The 14,666-nt window shown below is 36.8% G+C and overlaps 1 protein-coding gene across 1 annotated transcript in view; it reads left to right on the plus strand.

Annotated features, from left to right (window-relative positions):
* The window catches only part of CUNH8orf34 (chromosome unknown C8orf34 homolog), a 368,384-nt gene that overhangs the window by 123,674 nt on the left and 230,044 nt on the right, over positions 1-14,666 (plus strand).

Consider the following 14,666-nt stretch of genomic DNA (forward strand, 5'->3'; position numbering starts at 1 on the left):
ATCCAAGACACTTCCATCAAACTGGTTAACATAGCCTTCATGTAACTTTCTTAGTTATTATGTCAAAACATTCATATTCTACTCATAGAAAGATTGCTCTTTCGTAATAAAGACCTTCAACAAAGTAGTCATAAAAGAACATATTTCAAAATTATAAAAACCATATGTGATAAACCCATAGCTAATATTATACTGAATGGGGAAAAGCTGAAAGTATTCCCACTAAAAATAGAAACAAGACAAGGTTGTCTACTGTCACCACTTCTGTTCAACATGGTGCTGAAAGTCCTACCCAGAGCAATCAGCCAAGAGAAAGAAAGAAAGGGTATCCAAATCGGGAAAGAGAAAGTCAAACTATCACTTTTTGCTGATAATATTATTGTGGATCTAGAAAACTCCAAAGACTTCACCAAGAGACTCTGGAATAGATTAAAAACATTCAATAGTCTTAGGATATAAAAACCAATGTACACAAAGCAGTAGCATTTTTATATACCAGTAACGGTTAAGCTAAGAATCAAATAAAAAAACTTAACTGTTCACAATAGCTACAAAGAAAATAAAACACTCCAAATACACTTGACCAAGGAAGTGAAAGATCTTTGCAAAGAGAACCATGAAACACTGAGGAAAGAAATTGCAGATGACACATACAAATGGAGAATTATATCATGCTCATGGATTGATGGCAACATTATTAAAAATATCTTAACACCCAAAATGATTCATAGCATCAGTGTAACAACCCCTCAAAAATTACCAATGTCGTATTTCACAGATCTAGAAAAAATAATTCTATGCTTCTTTTGGAACCAGAAAAGAGCCCAGATAGCCAATGTGATCCTAAGCAATAAGAGCAAAGTTGGAGTATCGTGTTGCTAGACCTCAAGCTATACTGAAAGGGGATAGTCATCAAAACAACATGCTTTGGTACAAAAATAAGAAAGAGAGACCAACAGAACCAAAGAGAGAACCAGATCCTACAGTCAACTAATCCTTGACAAAGCAGACAATAATGCAAACTTGGAAAAAGAAGCCCTATTCAATAAATGATGCTGAAACAATTGGATAGCCACAAGCAGAAGAATGAAATAAGAACACCTATCTCTCATCACTTGAAGAAATTAACTCAAGATGGGTAAAAGACTGAAATTTAAGGCATTAAATCGTAAGAATTCTAGAAGAAAATGTAGGAAAAACTGTTTTAGACTTTGCTCTATGCAAAGAATTTATGACACAGACCCTAATGGCAATTGCAGCAGCAATAAAAATAAATAAATGGGACTTGATTAAATTAAAAGGCTTCTACATAGCTAAGAAAATAATGAACAGAGCAAACAGATATCCTACAGCAGAGAGGAAAATATTCACAATCCACACATCTGATAAAGGCTAAATATTTTGAATTTATCAAGAACTTACACTAATTATCAAGAATAAACCCCATTAAAAAGTGGGAAAGAGATATGAACAGATTTTTTCAAAAGAAGATGACAAATGGTTAATAAACATATGAAATAATGCTCAACATCATTAATCATTAGAGAAATGCAAATTAAAGCACAATGAGATATCACCCTTGCTCCTGTAGAATAGCTTTTATTAAAAAATCAAAAAGCAATAGATGCTGGTATGGATGCAGAGAAAAAGGAACACTTATACACTATTGGTGGAACTGCAAATTAGTACAACCCTTATAGACAAAAGTATTGAGATTTTTCAAAGAACTAAATATTGACCTACTATTCAGTCCAACAAGCCTGCTACTGGGTATATACCCAAAGGAAAAGAAGACATTTTATCTAAAAGACACCTGCATTGGAATATTTATTGAAGCACAATTCATAATTGTGAAGATGTGGCATCAACCCAAGTGCTTATCGGTTCATGAGCAGATTAATAAAATGTGCTACATGTATACCATGGATTACTACTCAGCCATAAAAAAGGATGAATTAATGTCTTTTGCAGCATTTTGGAAGGAACTGGAGACCATTATCCTAAGCAGAGTATCTTAGGAATGGAAAAACAAACATCACATATACCCTCTAATAAATTATAACTAACCAGTGAGCACAGGAGTGCACATAGGAAAGTGACAGTCATCAGAAATCAAGCAGCATGGTGGAAGGGTGAGGAGGAGAGGAAAAAGCCCTACCTAACAGGTGCAGTGAACACCATTTGGGTGAGGGTCAAAGGTACAGCTCTGTCTAAGTCATATATCAAAAACATTTATACTTCTTTAATATTTGGAAATTATAAAAATAAAGAACACAAAGGATAAATTAAATACCAGATTATTTTTCCAAAAAGATTTCAAAAACTTGATAACTGCCAGCTATACTTACCAAGAAGAGAGAAGACCCAAATAAAATCAGAAATGAAAAAGGAGATACTGATACTCTAGAAAAACAAGAGATCATCAATGACTATTATGAACAACTGTATACTGATAAACTGGAAAAACTAGAGGAAATTAATAAGTTCCTGGAAATATATAACCTATATTGAATTGAATCAAGAATAAATTAAAAATCTGCATATACCAATAACATACAGTGAAATGGAGTCAGTAATAAATTGTCTCCTAACAAAGAATTCACTGGGACTGAATGAATTTACAGCCAAATTCTACCAAGAATAACTAATATCACTCCTAAAACTGTTCCTAAAATTCAAAGGAGGTAATTCTCCCTATCTTCTTCTATAAGGCCAGCATTACCTTGATACCTAAATTATACAAAGACCTATATCAAGCACTGAGATTGCAGAAATGATAAAAAAGCTTCCAACAACAATAAAAAAAGCTCAGGGCTTGGTGCCTATAGCTCAGTGCTTAAGGCGCTGGGCACAAACACTGGGCCTGGTGGGTTTGAACCCAGCCCAGGCCTGCTAAACAATAATGACAACAACAATAACACACAGCCAGGCATTGGGGTGGGCACCTGAAGTCCCAGCTACTTGGGAGGCTGAGGCAAGAGAATTATGTAAGCCCAAGAGTTTGAGGTTGCTGTAAGCTAGGATCCCATGGCACTCTACCAAGTATGACATGATAAGACTGTGTCTCAAAAAAACAAAAAAGCTCAGGACCAGATGGCTTCACATCAGAATTCCATTATACCTTCAAAAATGAGTTTATACCTATGATACAGAACATATTCCAAAACATTGAGAAGGAAGGAACCTTCTCTTACCTGTTTTATGAAGCAAATATCACCTTGATTCCAAAACCAGGCAAGGACCCAACTGAAAAGGAAAACTACAGACCAATTTCACTAGTGAATATTGATGCAAAATATCAACAAAATCTTAGCTAATAGATTGTAGCTTCACATTAAACAAATTATACATTATGGGCAGTGCCTGTGGCTCAAAGGAGTAGGGCACTGGCCCCATATGTTGGAGGTGGTGGGTTCAAACCCAGCCCTGGCCAAAAACTACAAAAAAAAAAAAAATTATACATTATGATCAAGTAGGCTTCATTCTGGGGATACAAAGCTGGTTTAACATATTCAAATCCATAAATCTAATTCACCATATTAATAGAAGCAAAAACAAAGACCATATGTTCCTTTCAGTAGATTCAGAAAAAGCATCTGGCAAAAACCAACATCCTTTTCTAATAAGAACACTTAAGAAAATAGGAATAGGTGGCACATTTCTTAAGTTGATTGAAGTCATTGATGATAAACCCATAGCTAATATCATACTGAATGGTGTGAAACTGAAAGCTTTTCCACTTAGAACTGGAAACAAATTTGTCCACTATCACCACTATTATTCAACATAGTTCTGGAAGTTCTAGCCAAAGCTTTCAGGCAAGAGAAGGATATAAAGGGACCCCAGATAGGGGCAGAGGACATCAAACTCTCCCTCTTCACTGATGATATGATCTTATAGTTAGAAAATCCTAGAGACTCAACCACAAAACTCCTGGAAGTCATCAGGAAATACAGTAATGTCTCAGGGTATAAAACCAATGTCCACAAATCAGTAGCCTTTGTATATGCCAATAACAAAAAAGTTGAAAAGTGGATCAAGGACACAATTCCCTTCAAAGTAGCTTCAAAGAAATTGAAATACTTAAGAATATACCTAACAGAAGAGGTGAAAGATCTTTTCAAAGAGAATTATGATACGAAAATAAAACTTCTAATTCTTTTCTTTTCTAAGAAAAGAAATTGTGGGAGACACTAACAAATGTAAGAACATACTATGCTCTTGGCATATGTTGGCAATGTTGAAAAATCAACATTGTCAAAATGTCTGTTCTACCAAAAGCAATCTATAGATTCAATGCAACCCCAATTAAAACACCAACATCATTTATTTTAAAGAACTGGGAAAACTAGTATTTCGTTTTGCATGGAACCAGAAAAAACTCTGTATAGCTAAGGCTATTCTTAGTCATAAAAACAAGTCAGAGGCTTCACCCTACAAGACTTAAGACTGTATTACAAGTTGACAGTAATCAAAATAGCATGATATTAGTACAAAAATAGAGTCATAGACATATGGAACAAGAGACATAGAAAACCAAGAGATGAAACCAGTCTCTACTTGCCATCTGATCTTTGATAAATCAAACAAAAGCATACAGTGGGGAAAAGAATCCACTGTTCAATAAATGGTGTTGAGAGAACTGGATAATCACATGTAAAAGAGTGAGATGATCTGGTCATGGAGGCATTGACTCCCTTTTGACTCAGGCGCAAATCCCTGGTGCACTTGAGTATTAGAGAGAGCTGGGCCACAACCCCGCAGGGTTACCAGTGGCTGGGTGTGATGGAGGTGCAAGGTGGGAAAGGAGGAACCAGCCCCTCTGGACTAATTCTTTTGCTGGGGGCCTTTCTGGCTACATGGAGCATCTAAGTGAGTTACACGAGCTGCCAGTGGACCCCTGCTGTCCAGTTGCTGGAGACCTTTCAAATTCTCCCACTTGATTTGCATTTGTGCTGACACGGACAATTGGTTTGGAATTCTTGGTCTGGGCTGTTCACCAAGGGACCCTCTAAGGTTTGTACCCTGGTTGTGTTGTAGTAGGAGGGTTTCATTCTCCTCTTCCAGTTGTTGCCTGGGGGTGGGGTGGGGTGACTTAGTTGCTTGTATTTATTCACAGCCGAGATTTCAACCCAAAGTCACTGATCCACTAGGATTGGACAGAGTCTAGCTGAATACCAGACAGAGCCAACTAGCCCCATCACACCAAGCACATCCCCAGAGTCTCAGGATGTAGTACTGAATGGGACCTTTGTAAAGCTTTAGGGGAAAAGCTGTAGTCACCAGTCCAGCTCTTTGATAAAGGGCTGATTAATTACAAGTCCAGGAGCCCTCAATTCAATTTCACCTTACTAGCTTCTCTAGCCAAATGGTGAAAAATAACCATGGGGCAGAATCAGCAGAAAAACTGGCAACATGAATAATCAGAGTAGATCAACTCCCACAAGGTATGACAAAGGAGACACAACAGAAGATCCCATTCATAAACAAACGCCTAAAATGTCAGAAATCAAGTTCAGAATTTGGATGGCAAATAATATTAACAAAATAGAAGTAAAGTTTGAATTAGAAGTTCAAGGAGTAATTCAAATATTGTCTCAAGAATTCAATGAATTCAAAGACAAAATCACCAAAGATTTGGACAAATTGAGGCAAGAAATTGCATCCCTCAAAGATCTGAGAAATACAGTACAATCCCTCAGTAATAGGATGGAGCAGGCAGAAGAAAGGATCTCTGACATCAAAGACAAAGCTTTTGAACACTCTCAAACACTCAAGGACAAAGAAAAGTGGGAAGCAAAAATGGATCACTCCATGAGAGAGTTATGGGACCACTTCAAAAGAGCAAACATCCACTTTATAGGAATTCCTGAAGGAGATGAGATGTTCTGAAAGAACAGATGCTCTACTCCAAGAGATAATTGAGGGAAACTTCCCAAACATGGCAAGAGATGCTGAAAGTCAGATAGCAGTTTCAGAACCCCAGCATGACTTAATCCAAATAAAGCATCTCCTAGACACATTGTAATTACCTTCACCAAAGTTAATGAAGGAGAAAATCCTGCAAGCAGTCAGACATAAGAAAATCATAACCTACAAGGGGGAGATTATTAGAATGATGGCAGATCTTTCTGCTGAAACTTTTCAGGCCAGAAGAGGATAGTCATCAACCTTCAGTCTCCTAAAACAAAATAACGTCCAGCCCAGGATCCTGTATCCAGCTAAAATGAGTTTCATTTATGATGGAGAAATCAAATATTTTAATGACATACACACACATTGAAGAAATTTGCCATAACTAAACCAGCTCTTTGGGATATTCTCAGACCCATCCTCTACAATGACCAGCACAATGCTCTACCACCAAAGTAAACTCACTCAGAAACTTTTGATCAAACTCCAACTTCCACAGTGGCTAAAGAATGAAAAATGCCCACTGGTCTTTTGAAAAACTTGACACCCAAAATACTACCAGGTTTAACAATACTCTCAATTAATGTGAATGGCTTAAATTGTCCTCTAAAGAGAGACAGGTTGGCTGACTGAATACAAAAACTCAGGTCAGATATCTGTTGCATCCAAGAATCTCATCTGACATTAAGGGATAAATATAGTCTCATGGTGAAGGGATGGACAGCTATAATCCAGGCAAACAGAAAACAGAAAAAACCAGGTGTTGCAGTTTTATTCGCAGACACATTAGGCTTTAAACCAACAAAAGTAAAAAAATATAAGTATGGTCAATTCATATTTATTAAGGGAAACATTTAACATGATGAGATTTCAATTATAAATATTTGAGCGCCCAACCAGAATGCTCCTGAGTTTATAAGAGAGACTCTAACAGGCATGAGCAACTTGATTTTCTCCAGCACCAAAATAGTCAGAGATTTTAACACCCCTTTGGCAGTGTTGGGTAGATCCTCCAATAAGAAACTAAGCAAAGAAATTCTAGACTTAAACTTAGCCATTTAACAATTGGATTTAACAGACATCTATAGAATATTTCATCGTAACAAAATCGAATACATATTCTTCTTATCTGCCCACGGAACACACTCCAAAATTAATCATATCTTAGGTCACAAGTCTAACCTCAGCAAATTTAAAGTAATAGAAATTATTCCTTGCATCTTCTTGGACCATCATGGAATAAAAGTTGAACTCAGTAACAACAGGAATCTGCATACTCATACAAAAACATGGAAACTATATAACCTCATGCTGAATGATAGCTGGGTCAGATCATAGATGGGATTAAGAAGGAAATTACCAAAGTTTTGGAACAAAACTTTAATGAAGACAAGAATTACCAGAACCTCTAGGATACTGCAAAGGCAGTCCTAAGAGGGAAATTTATAGCATTGCAAGCCTTCCTAAAGAGAACAGAAAGAGAGGAAGTCAACAACTTAAGGGGACATCTGAAACAATGGAAAAAGGAAGAACATTCCAATCCCAAACTCAGCAAAAGAAAAGAAATAACCAACATTAGACCAGAATTAAATGAAATTGAAGGCAAAAGAATTATACAATAGATCCAGATCAATGAATCAAAAAGTTGGATTTTTAAAAGGTCAATGACATAGATAAACCTGTGGCTAACCTAACCAGGAAAAAAACAGTACAATATCTAATGTCATCAATCCGAAATGACAGAGGTGAGATAACAACAGACTCCACAGAAATTTACAAAATCCTTAATGAATATTACAAAAACCTTCATTCTCAGAAATATGAAAATCTGAAGGAAATAGACCAATACCTGGAAGCATGCCACCTTCCTAGGCTTAGCCAGAGAGAAGTGGTAACGTTGAACAGGCCTATATCAAGTTCTGAAATAGCATCAACTATACAAAATCTCCCCCAAAAGAAAAGTCCAGAACCAGATGGCTTCACATCAGAATTTTACCAAACTTTGAAAGAGAAACTAGTACCTATATTACTTAACCTTTTCCAAAACATAGAAAAAGAAGGCATACTTCTGAACACATTCTATGAAGCAAACATTACCCTGATCCCTAAACCAGGAAAAGACCCAACAAGAAAAGAAAATTATTGACCAATATTTTTAATGAATATTGATACAAAAGTATTCAATAAGATCCTAGCAAACAGAATCCAGCAACACATCAAACAAATTATATACCATGACCAAGTGGGTTTTATCCCAGGGTCTCAAGGCTGGTTAAATATACATAAATCTAAAAATATAATACATCACATAAACAAAATAAAAAACAAAGACCATATGATTCTCTCAATTGATGCAGAAAAAGCTTTTGATAATATTGAGCATCCTTTCACGATCAGAACACTTAAGAAAATAGGTATAGAAGGGACATTTCTTAAACTGATAGAGGCCATTTACAGCAAAGCCACAGCCAATATTGTATTGAATGGAGTTAAATTGAAATCATTTCTACTTAGATCAGGAACCAGGCAAGGTTGCCCATCATCTCCACTGCTTTTTAACATTGTAAGGGAAGTCTTAGCCATCGCAATAAGGCAAGAGAAGGCAATGAAAGGTATCCAAATAGTATCAGAAGAGATCAAACTGTCTCTCTTCGCAGATGATATAATTGTATATCTGGAAAACCCCAGGGACTCAACTACAAAACTCTTAGAAATGATCAAGGAATACAGGAGCATCTCAGGATACAAAATCAATACTCACAATTCTGTAGCCTTTGTATATACCAACAATGATTAAACTGAAAAAGCAATCAAAGACTTTACTGCCTTTACAATAGTGAAAAGGAAGATGAAATATCTGGGAATGTACCTAACAAAGGACGTGAAAGACCTCTATAAAGAGAACTATGAGACTCTGAGAAAAGAAATAGCTGAATATGTTAACAAATGGAAAAACATACCATGCTCATGGCTGGGAAGAATCAACATTGTTAAAATGTCCATGCTACCCAAAGCAATCTACAGATTTAATGCAATCCTTATTAAAGCACCTCTGTCATACTTTAAAGATCTGGAAAAATTAGTATTTCATTTTATATGGAAACAGAGAAAACCTTGACTAGCCAAGACATTACTGAGAAATAAAAACAAATGAGGAGGAATCATGCTACCAGACTTCAGACTATACTATAAATCTATAGTGATCAAAACAGCATAGTACTGGCACAAAAACAGAGAGGTAGCTGTATAAAACAGAATTGAAAACCAAGACATGAACCCAGACACTTATCATCATTTGATCTTTGATAAGCCTATCAAAAATATAAATTGGGGGAAATATTCCCTATTTAACAAATGGTGGTGGGTGAATTGGCTGGTGACTTGTAGAAGACTGAAACTGGACCCATACCTTTCTCCTCTAACAAAAATTGACTCTCACTGGATAAAATAATTAAACTTAAGACATAAAACTATAAAAATTCTTGGAGAGAGTGCAGGGGAAACACTTGAAAAAATTGGCCTGGGAGAATACTTTATGAGGAGGACCCCCCCGGCAATTGAAGCAATACCAAAAATACATTACTGAGATCTGATCAAATTAAAAAGCTTCTGCACTGCCAAGAACACAGTAAGTAAAGCAAGTAGACAGCCCTCAGACTGGGAGAGGATATTTGCAGGTTATGTTCCTGACAAAGGTCTAATAACCAGAATCCATAGAGAACTCAAACTTATTAATAAGAAAAGAATAAGTAATCCCATTTAATTGTGGGCAAAAAACATGAACAGAAGCTTCTCCGAAGAAGACAGGTGCATAGTCTACAGACACATGAAAAAATGCTCATCATCTTTAATCATCAGAGAAATGTTACCCAAAACCACTTTGAGATACCATCTAACTCCAGTAAGAGAAGCCCACATCATAAAATCCCACAACTACAGATGTTGGCATGGATGTGGAGAAAAGGGAACACTTCTGCACTGTTGGTGGGAATGCAAGCTAGTACGCTCTTTTTGGAAAGAAGTTTGGAGAACACTCAGGGATCGAAATGTAAACCTGCCATTTGATCCTGCAGTTCCTCTACTAGGAGTATATAGAAAAGACCAAAAATCACTTTGCAACAAAAATATTTGCACCAGATTGTTCATTACAGCTCAGTTCATAATTGCCAAGTCATGGAAGAAGCCCAAGTGCCCATCAACACATGAATGGATTAATAAATTGTGATAAATGTATACCATGAAATACCATGCAGCCTTAAAAAAGATGGAGACTTTACCTCTTTATGTTTACATGGATGGAGCTGGAAAATATTCTTCTTAGTAAAGTATCTCAGGAATGGAAAAAATATCCAATGTACTCAGTACTATTATGAAACTAATTTATAAACACTCACACTTATACCCTATCTGTCACACTTGTATAGATGAATCACAACTATAGCCCAGGATGAAGGAGCGAAGGAGGGTGAGATGGGAGGGAAGGGGGGGTTTGATAGTGGAAGGGTAAATGGCGGGACCACACCTATGGAGCATATTGCAAGAGTACAAGTCAAATCTATCAAGTATAGAACACAAATGTATTAACAGTGATTAAGTAAATGAAGTGAAAGCTATGTTAATTAGTTAGATGTAAGCACCCCAATTTGTACAAAAAATCAACACATTCAATCCCACAAAGGCATAAATGTATTCATGATCTATGTATATATGACTTAATTAAAGGGAAAAAAATTTAAAAAAATATGATCTCAGCTTTCTATTAACATCCAGTCTTACTAACAAGAAAAGAAAGATTCACATAACTTGGAGTGTAATCAAGTGTCATGCTGATAACCAGTGGTCACACCAATTGAATTCACTAACTCATCATTGGTTAGCCATTGAGAGCAGGCTTCTTGGAATAAGGTAACTACTTCCTGGATAGGTGAGCTTCTTGCTGATAGGCTGTGCTATGGAAATTTGTGAACTTTGAGAGAATTTTTGAATGGCAGTGCTTCTTTTATTAAATTTAAGCTTACTTGCTAAAAAATTCAACATCTAGGGACCTCTACCCTCAAAAAGCCAAAGAACATTTTTTGTTTGTTTAGAGACAGAGTCTCACTATGTCACTCTTGGTAGAGTGCTATGGTGTCACAGCTCACAGCAACCTCTAACTCTTGGACTTAAGTAATTATCTTGCTTCAGCCTCCCAAGTAGCTGGGACTATAGGCACCCATCACAACGCCTGCCTCTTTTTTTGTTGCAGTTATCATTGCTGTTTAGCTGTCCTAGGCTGGGCTCAAATCCACCAGCCTTGGTGCATGTGGTTGGTGCCATAACCACTGTGCTATGGGCGCCAAGCCAACATTTTTTTTTTTTACATTACTAAAGAATCATTAGGATTTATCAAATTTATCCCTGAAAGTTTAAATGATTTGTTTACCCATGTATTTAAAATATTTTAAAAAGCATTTTGTATTTATTTGCATTTTAATGTTTCTTTTGCAGTGTAGTAATGTTTGTGATATGTTATATGTAGTATTAAGAATAGCTCTCTTGAGTAGGGTGCCAGTCCCATATGCCGTAGGTAGGTGGTGGGTTCAAACCCAGCCCTGGCCAAAAACTGCAAAAAAAAAAAAAAAAGCTCACTTCATGAAAATTCTTTCACAAGATACATGGTAAAAATGTTTATTTAGCTTAATCAAAGACAAATAATATATCAAAAAAACTGCTGTTTTAACCTACTATAGGTACATAGAACAAGGTTGTCCTGTATTACCACTGCTACTCAACATAGTGCTTGAAGTTCTAGCCAATACAATCAGGGAAGAGAAGGAAATAAAGGGCATCCAAATGGGGGCAGAGGAGGTCAAACTCTCCCTCTTTGCTGATGATATGATCTTATACTTAGAAAACCCCAGAGACTCAACCCCAAGACTCCTGGAAGTGATCAAAAAATAGAAGAATGTCTCTGGATATGAGACTTTCTAAAAATCAGTAGCCTTTGTATTTGTTAATAACAGCCAAGATGAGAAGTTAATTAAGGACATGATCGATTCCCTTCATAGTAGTGTCAAAGACCTAGGAATATACCTAAAAAAAATAGGTGAATGACCTCTGTAAAGAAAATTATGAAATCCTAAGAAAAGAAATAGCAGAAGATATTAACAAATGCAATAACATACCATGCTCATGGCCAGGAAGAATCAACATTGTTAAAATGTCTATACTTCCTAAAGCAATCTATAGATTCAATGCAATCCCCCTTAAAATACCAACATCATACTTTCTTTTTTTCGTTGTTGTTGTTGTTGTTGTTGTTTTTCTGTAGAGACAGAGTCTCACTTTTTTGCCCTCGGTAGAGTGCAGTGGAGTCGCTCTAGCAACCTCTAACTCCTGGGCTTAGGTGATTCTTCTGCCTCAGCCTCCCAAGTAGCTGGGACTACAGGTGCCCGCCACAACAGCCGGCTATTTTTTGTTGCAGTTTGGCTGGGGCTGGGTTTGAACCTGCCACCCTCGGTATATGGGGCTGGCACCCTACTCACTGAGCCACAGGCACCTCCCCAACATCATACTTTCAAGATTTGTATTCTGGAATTTCTAGATACATAATTTTTTTTAAAAGGGTAAAGTACTCTTGGCTTCCATCTTTTTTTTTTTTTTGGAGACAGTCTCACTTTCTCACCTTGGGTGAAGTGCTGTGGTGTCATAGCTCACAACAACCTCAAAGTCTTGGGCTCAAGTGATCATCTTGCTCAGGCTGGCCTCAAACTCCTGAGCTCAGGCAATCCACCCACCTCAGTTTCCCAGAATGCTGGGATTATAGGTATGAGGCATCACGCCAGGCCCTTTGGCTTCCATTTTTTCATCAACATTAAAATGGAAAGAGTATAAAGAGCTTTACACATTCAGAAAAAGAAAAATTGTAGAGTCCCATTTTCTCACCTGTGAAATATTCACTTCCTGACTTCTTCAACCCTGTTTGCAACTCTTAGTATTGTGTGCAGTCAGCTATTTTTCACTGAGCTTGTGCTGCCAGCTGGAGTTAATCGTCCTGGATATCACACTATTTATCCTCTCTCTGTGCTCTGCCTTCCAAGGTGGCATATATCATTTTATTTAATTTCCCAGTAAGCAACCTAGTGGTTCTTTCTGATTCTCTGCAGTTCTTAACTTTTTGTTCATACCCAGATCTGGAACCTATTTCATTTTTTGTTAATAGTCCTAAACCCATTCATTTCTGTTGTTCCAGTGGTCAATTTATTTGTTCCAATTCTTGTCTACTTTGAGCCAATGGCAAAGACAAATCTCTAAGCTCAGTTCTGCCCCATATGTAAATGAGAGTAACATTAAATCACTCAGTTTGTTTGTTTGTTTGTTTATTTTTATTGAGACAGAATCTCATTGTCACCCTGGGTAGAGTGCCAGGGCATCACAGCTCACAGCAACCTCAAACTCTTGGGCTTAAGAGATCCTCTTGCTTTAGCCTCCCGAGTAGCTGGGACTATAGACACCTGCCACAACATCTGGCCAGTTTTTCTATTATTAATAGAGACAGGGTCTCACTCTTGCTCAGGCTGGTCTCAAACTCCTGAGCTCCAGCTAGCTGTCCACTTGCCTCAGCTTTCAGGGTGGGACTATAAGCTGGGACTGTGGGCACCTGCCACAATATCCAGCTGGTTTTTCTGTTTTTAGTGGAGATGGGGTCTCACTCTTGCTCAGGCTGGTCTAGAATCCCGGAGCTCAGGGGATCCACTAATCTCAGCCTCCCAGGCTGAGGATTATGAGCCAGAAACACTGCACCCAGCCATATTTCTCCACATTTTCTATCTATTTTCCATTAAATGAAACTTGATAAAACAAAAACCTGCACTACCAATTTCCTGTTCTGTTACTCTGTCCACCTTGACTACGAAGTGTCTGTTTCGATCCATTGTGCCTATTGCAGCTGTGATGAATCAAATATATAGAAATGATTGGAAAACAGTCCACATCTTTAAATAATTATATGTAGCATAGGCACAGAACTTTATGGTTTAACTGTGTTACGTACTAATTCATCTGATACAATGAGTTTAGTCCTTGCTGTCATCCCCATTTCACAGCTAGAGACAATGAAATTCAGAGGATGAGTAACATTTCAAAGCCTCACGGGCTGAAAAGAAGCTGTAGATTATGTTCATCGATTTTCGTTATTTTGAAATGCATCTTCACCTTCATCTGCTTTTAAAAGTAAAAAAATAGATTTTAAAATCAACAATAAATGATTTTAATTCCTATACTTCAAATAATATTAAACTCTGGCAGATGAATATATCTTTCTATTTATTTCAGAACATTAATTTGATTGCCTGATTTCACAGCCAAAATCTATTACACTGCTTTATTTCCTGATGCTGGCAACATAAGCATAGAAGGAATTAAGATGAGTTGCTAAATTATTATTCTGTTCCTAAAATTTGCCTGCTATATTTTCATATAGTCTAGATCAATATTAAGGTACCTAACTACTTTCTACCACTTACGGTCAATTGGAGAAATGCTCATCAAATCTATTTGCTCATCAAATCATATGTCAGGTGTTGCTTTTGTATTATATTTGTATGTTAATTATACATTACATTTCATTATTGTAATATTGTATTTGTATTATACAATACAAATGGATTCAGTAACATTTTTGTGAATTGTGAAGACTCGAAACACCAGGTCTGAACTTTTAGGGAATCATTCAAGAGTCTCGTGATACTAAATTTTATCACTGAACTTAGTTT

The sequence above is a fragment of the Otolemur garnettii genome, unplaced genomic scaffold (genome assembly GCF_000181295.1).
Source record: "Otolemur garnettii isolate 467f Iridium unplaced genomic scaffold, OtoGar3 scaffold00113, whole genome shotgun sequence".
In the NCBI taxonomy this organism is placed as follows: domain Eukaryota; kingdom Metazoa; phylum Chordata; class Mammalia; order Primates; family Galagidae; genus Otolemur; species Otolemur garnettii.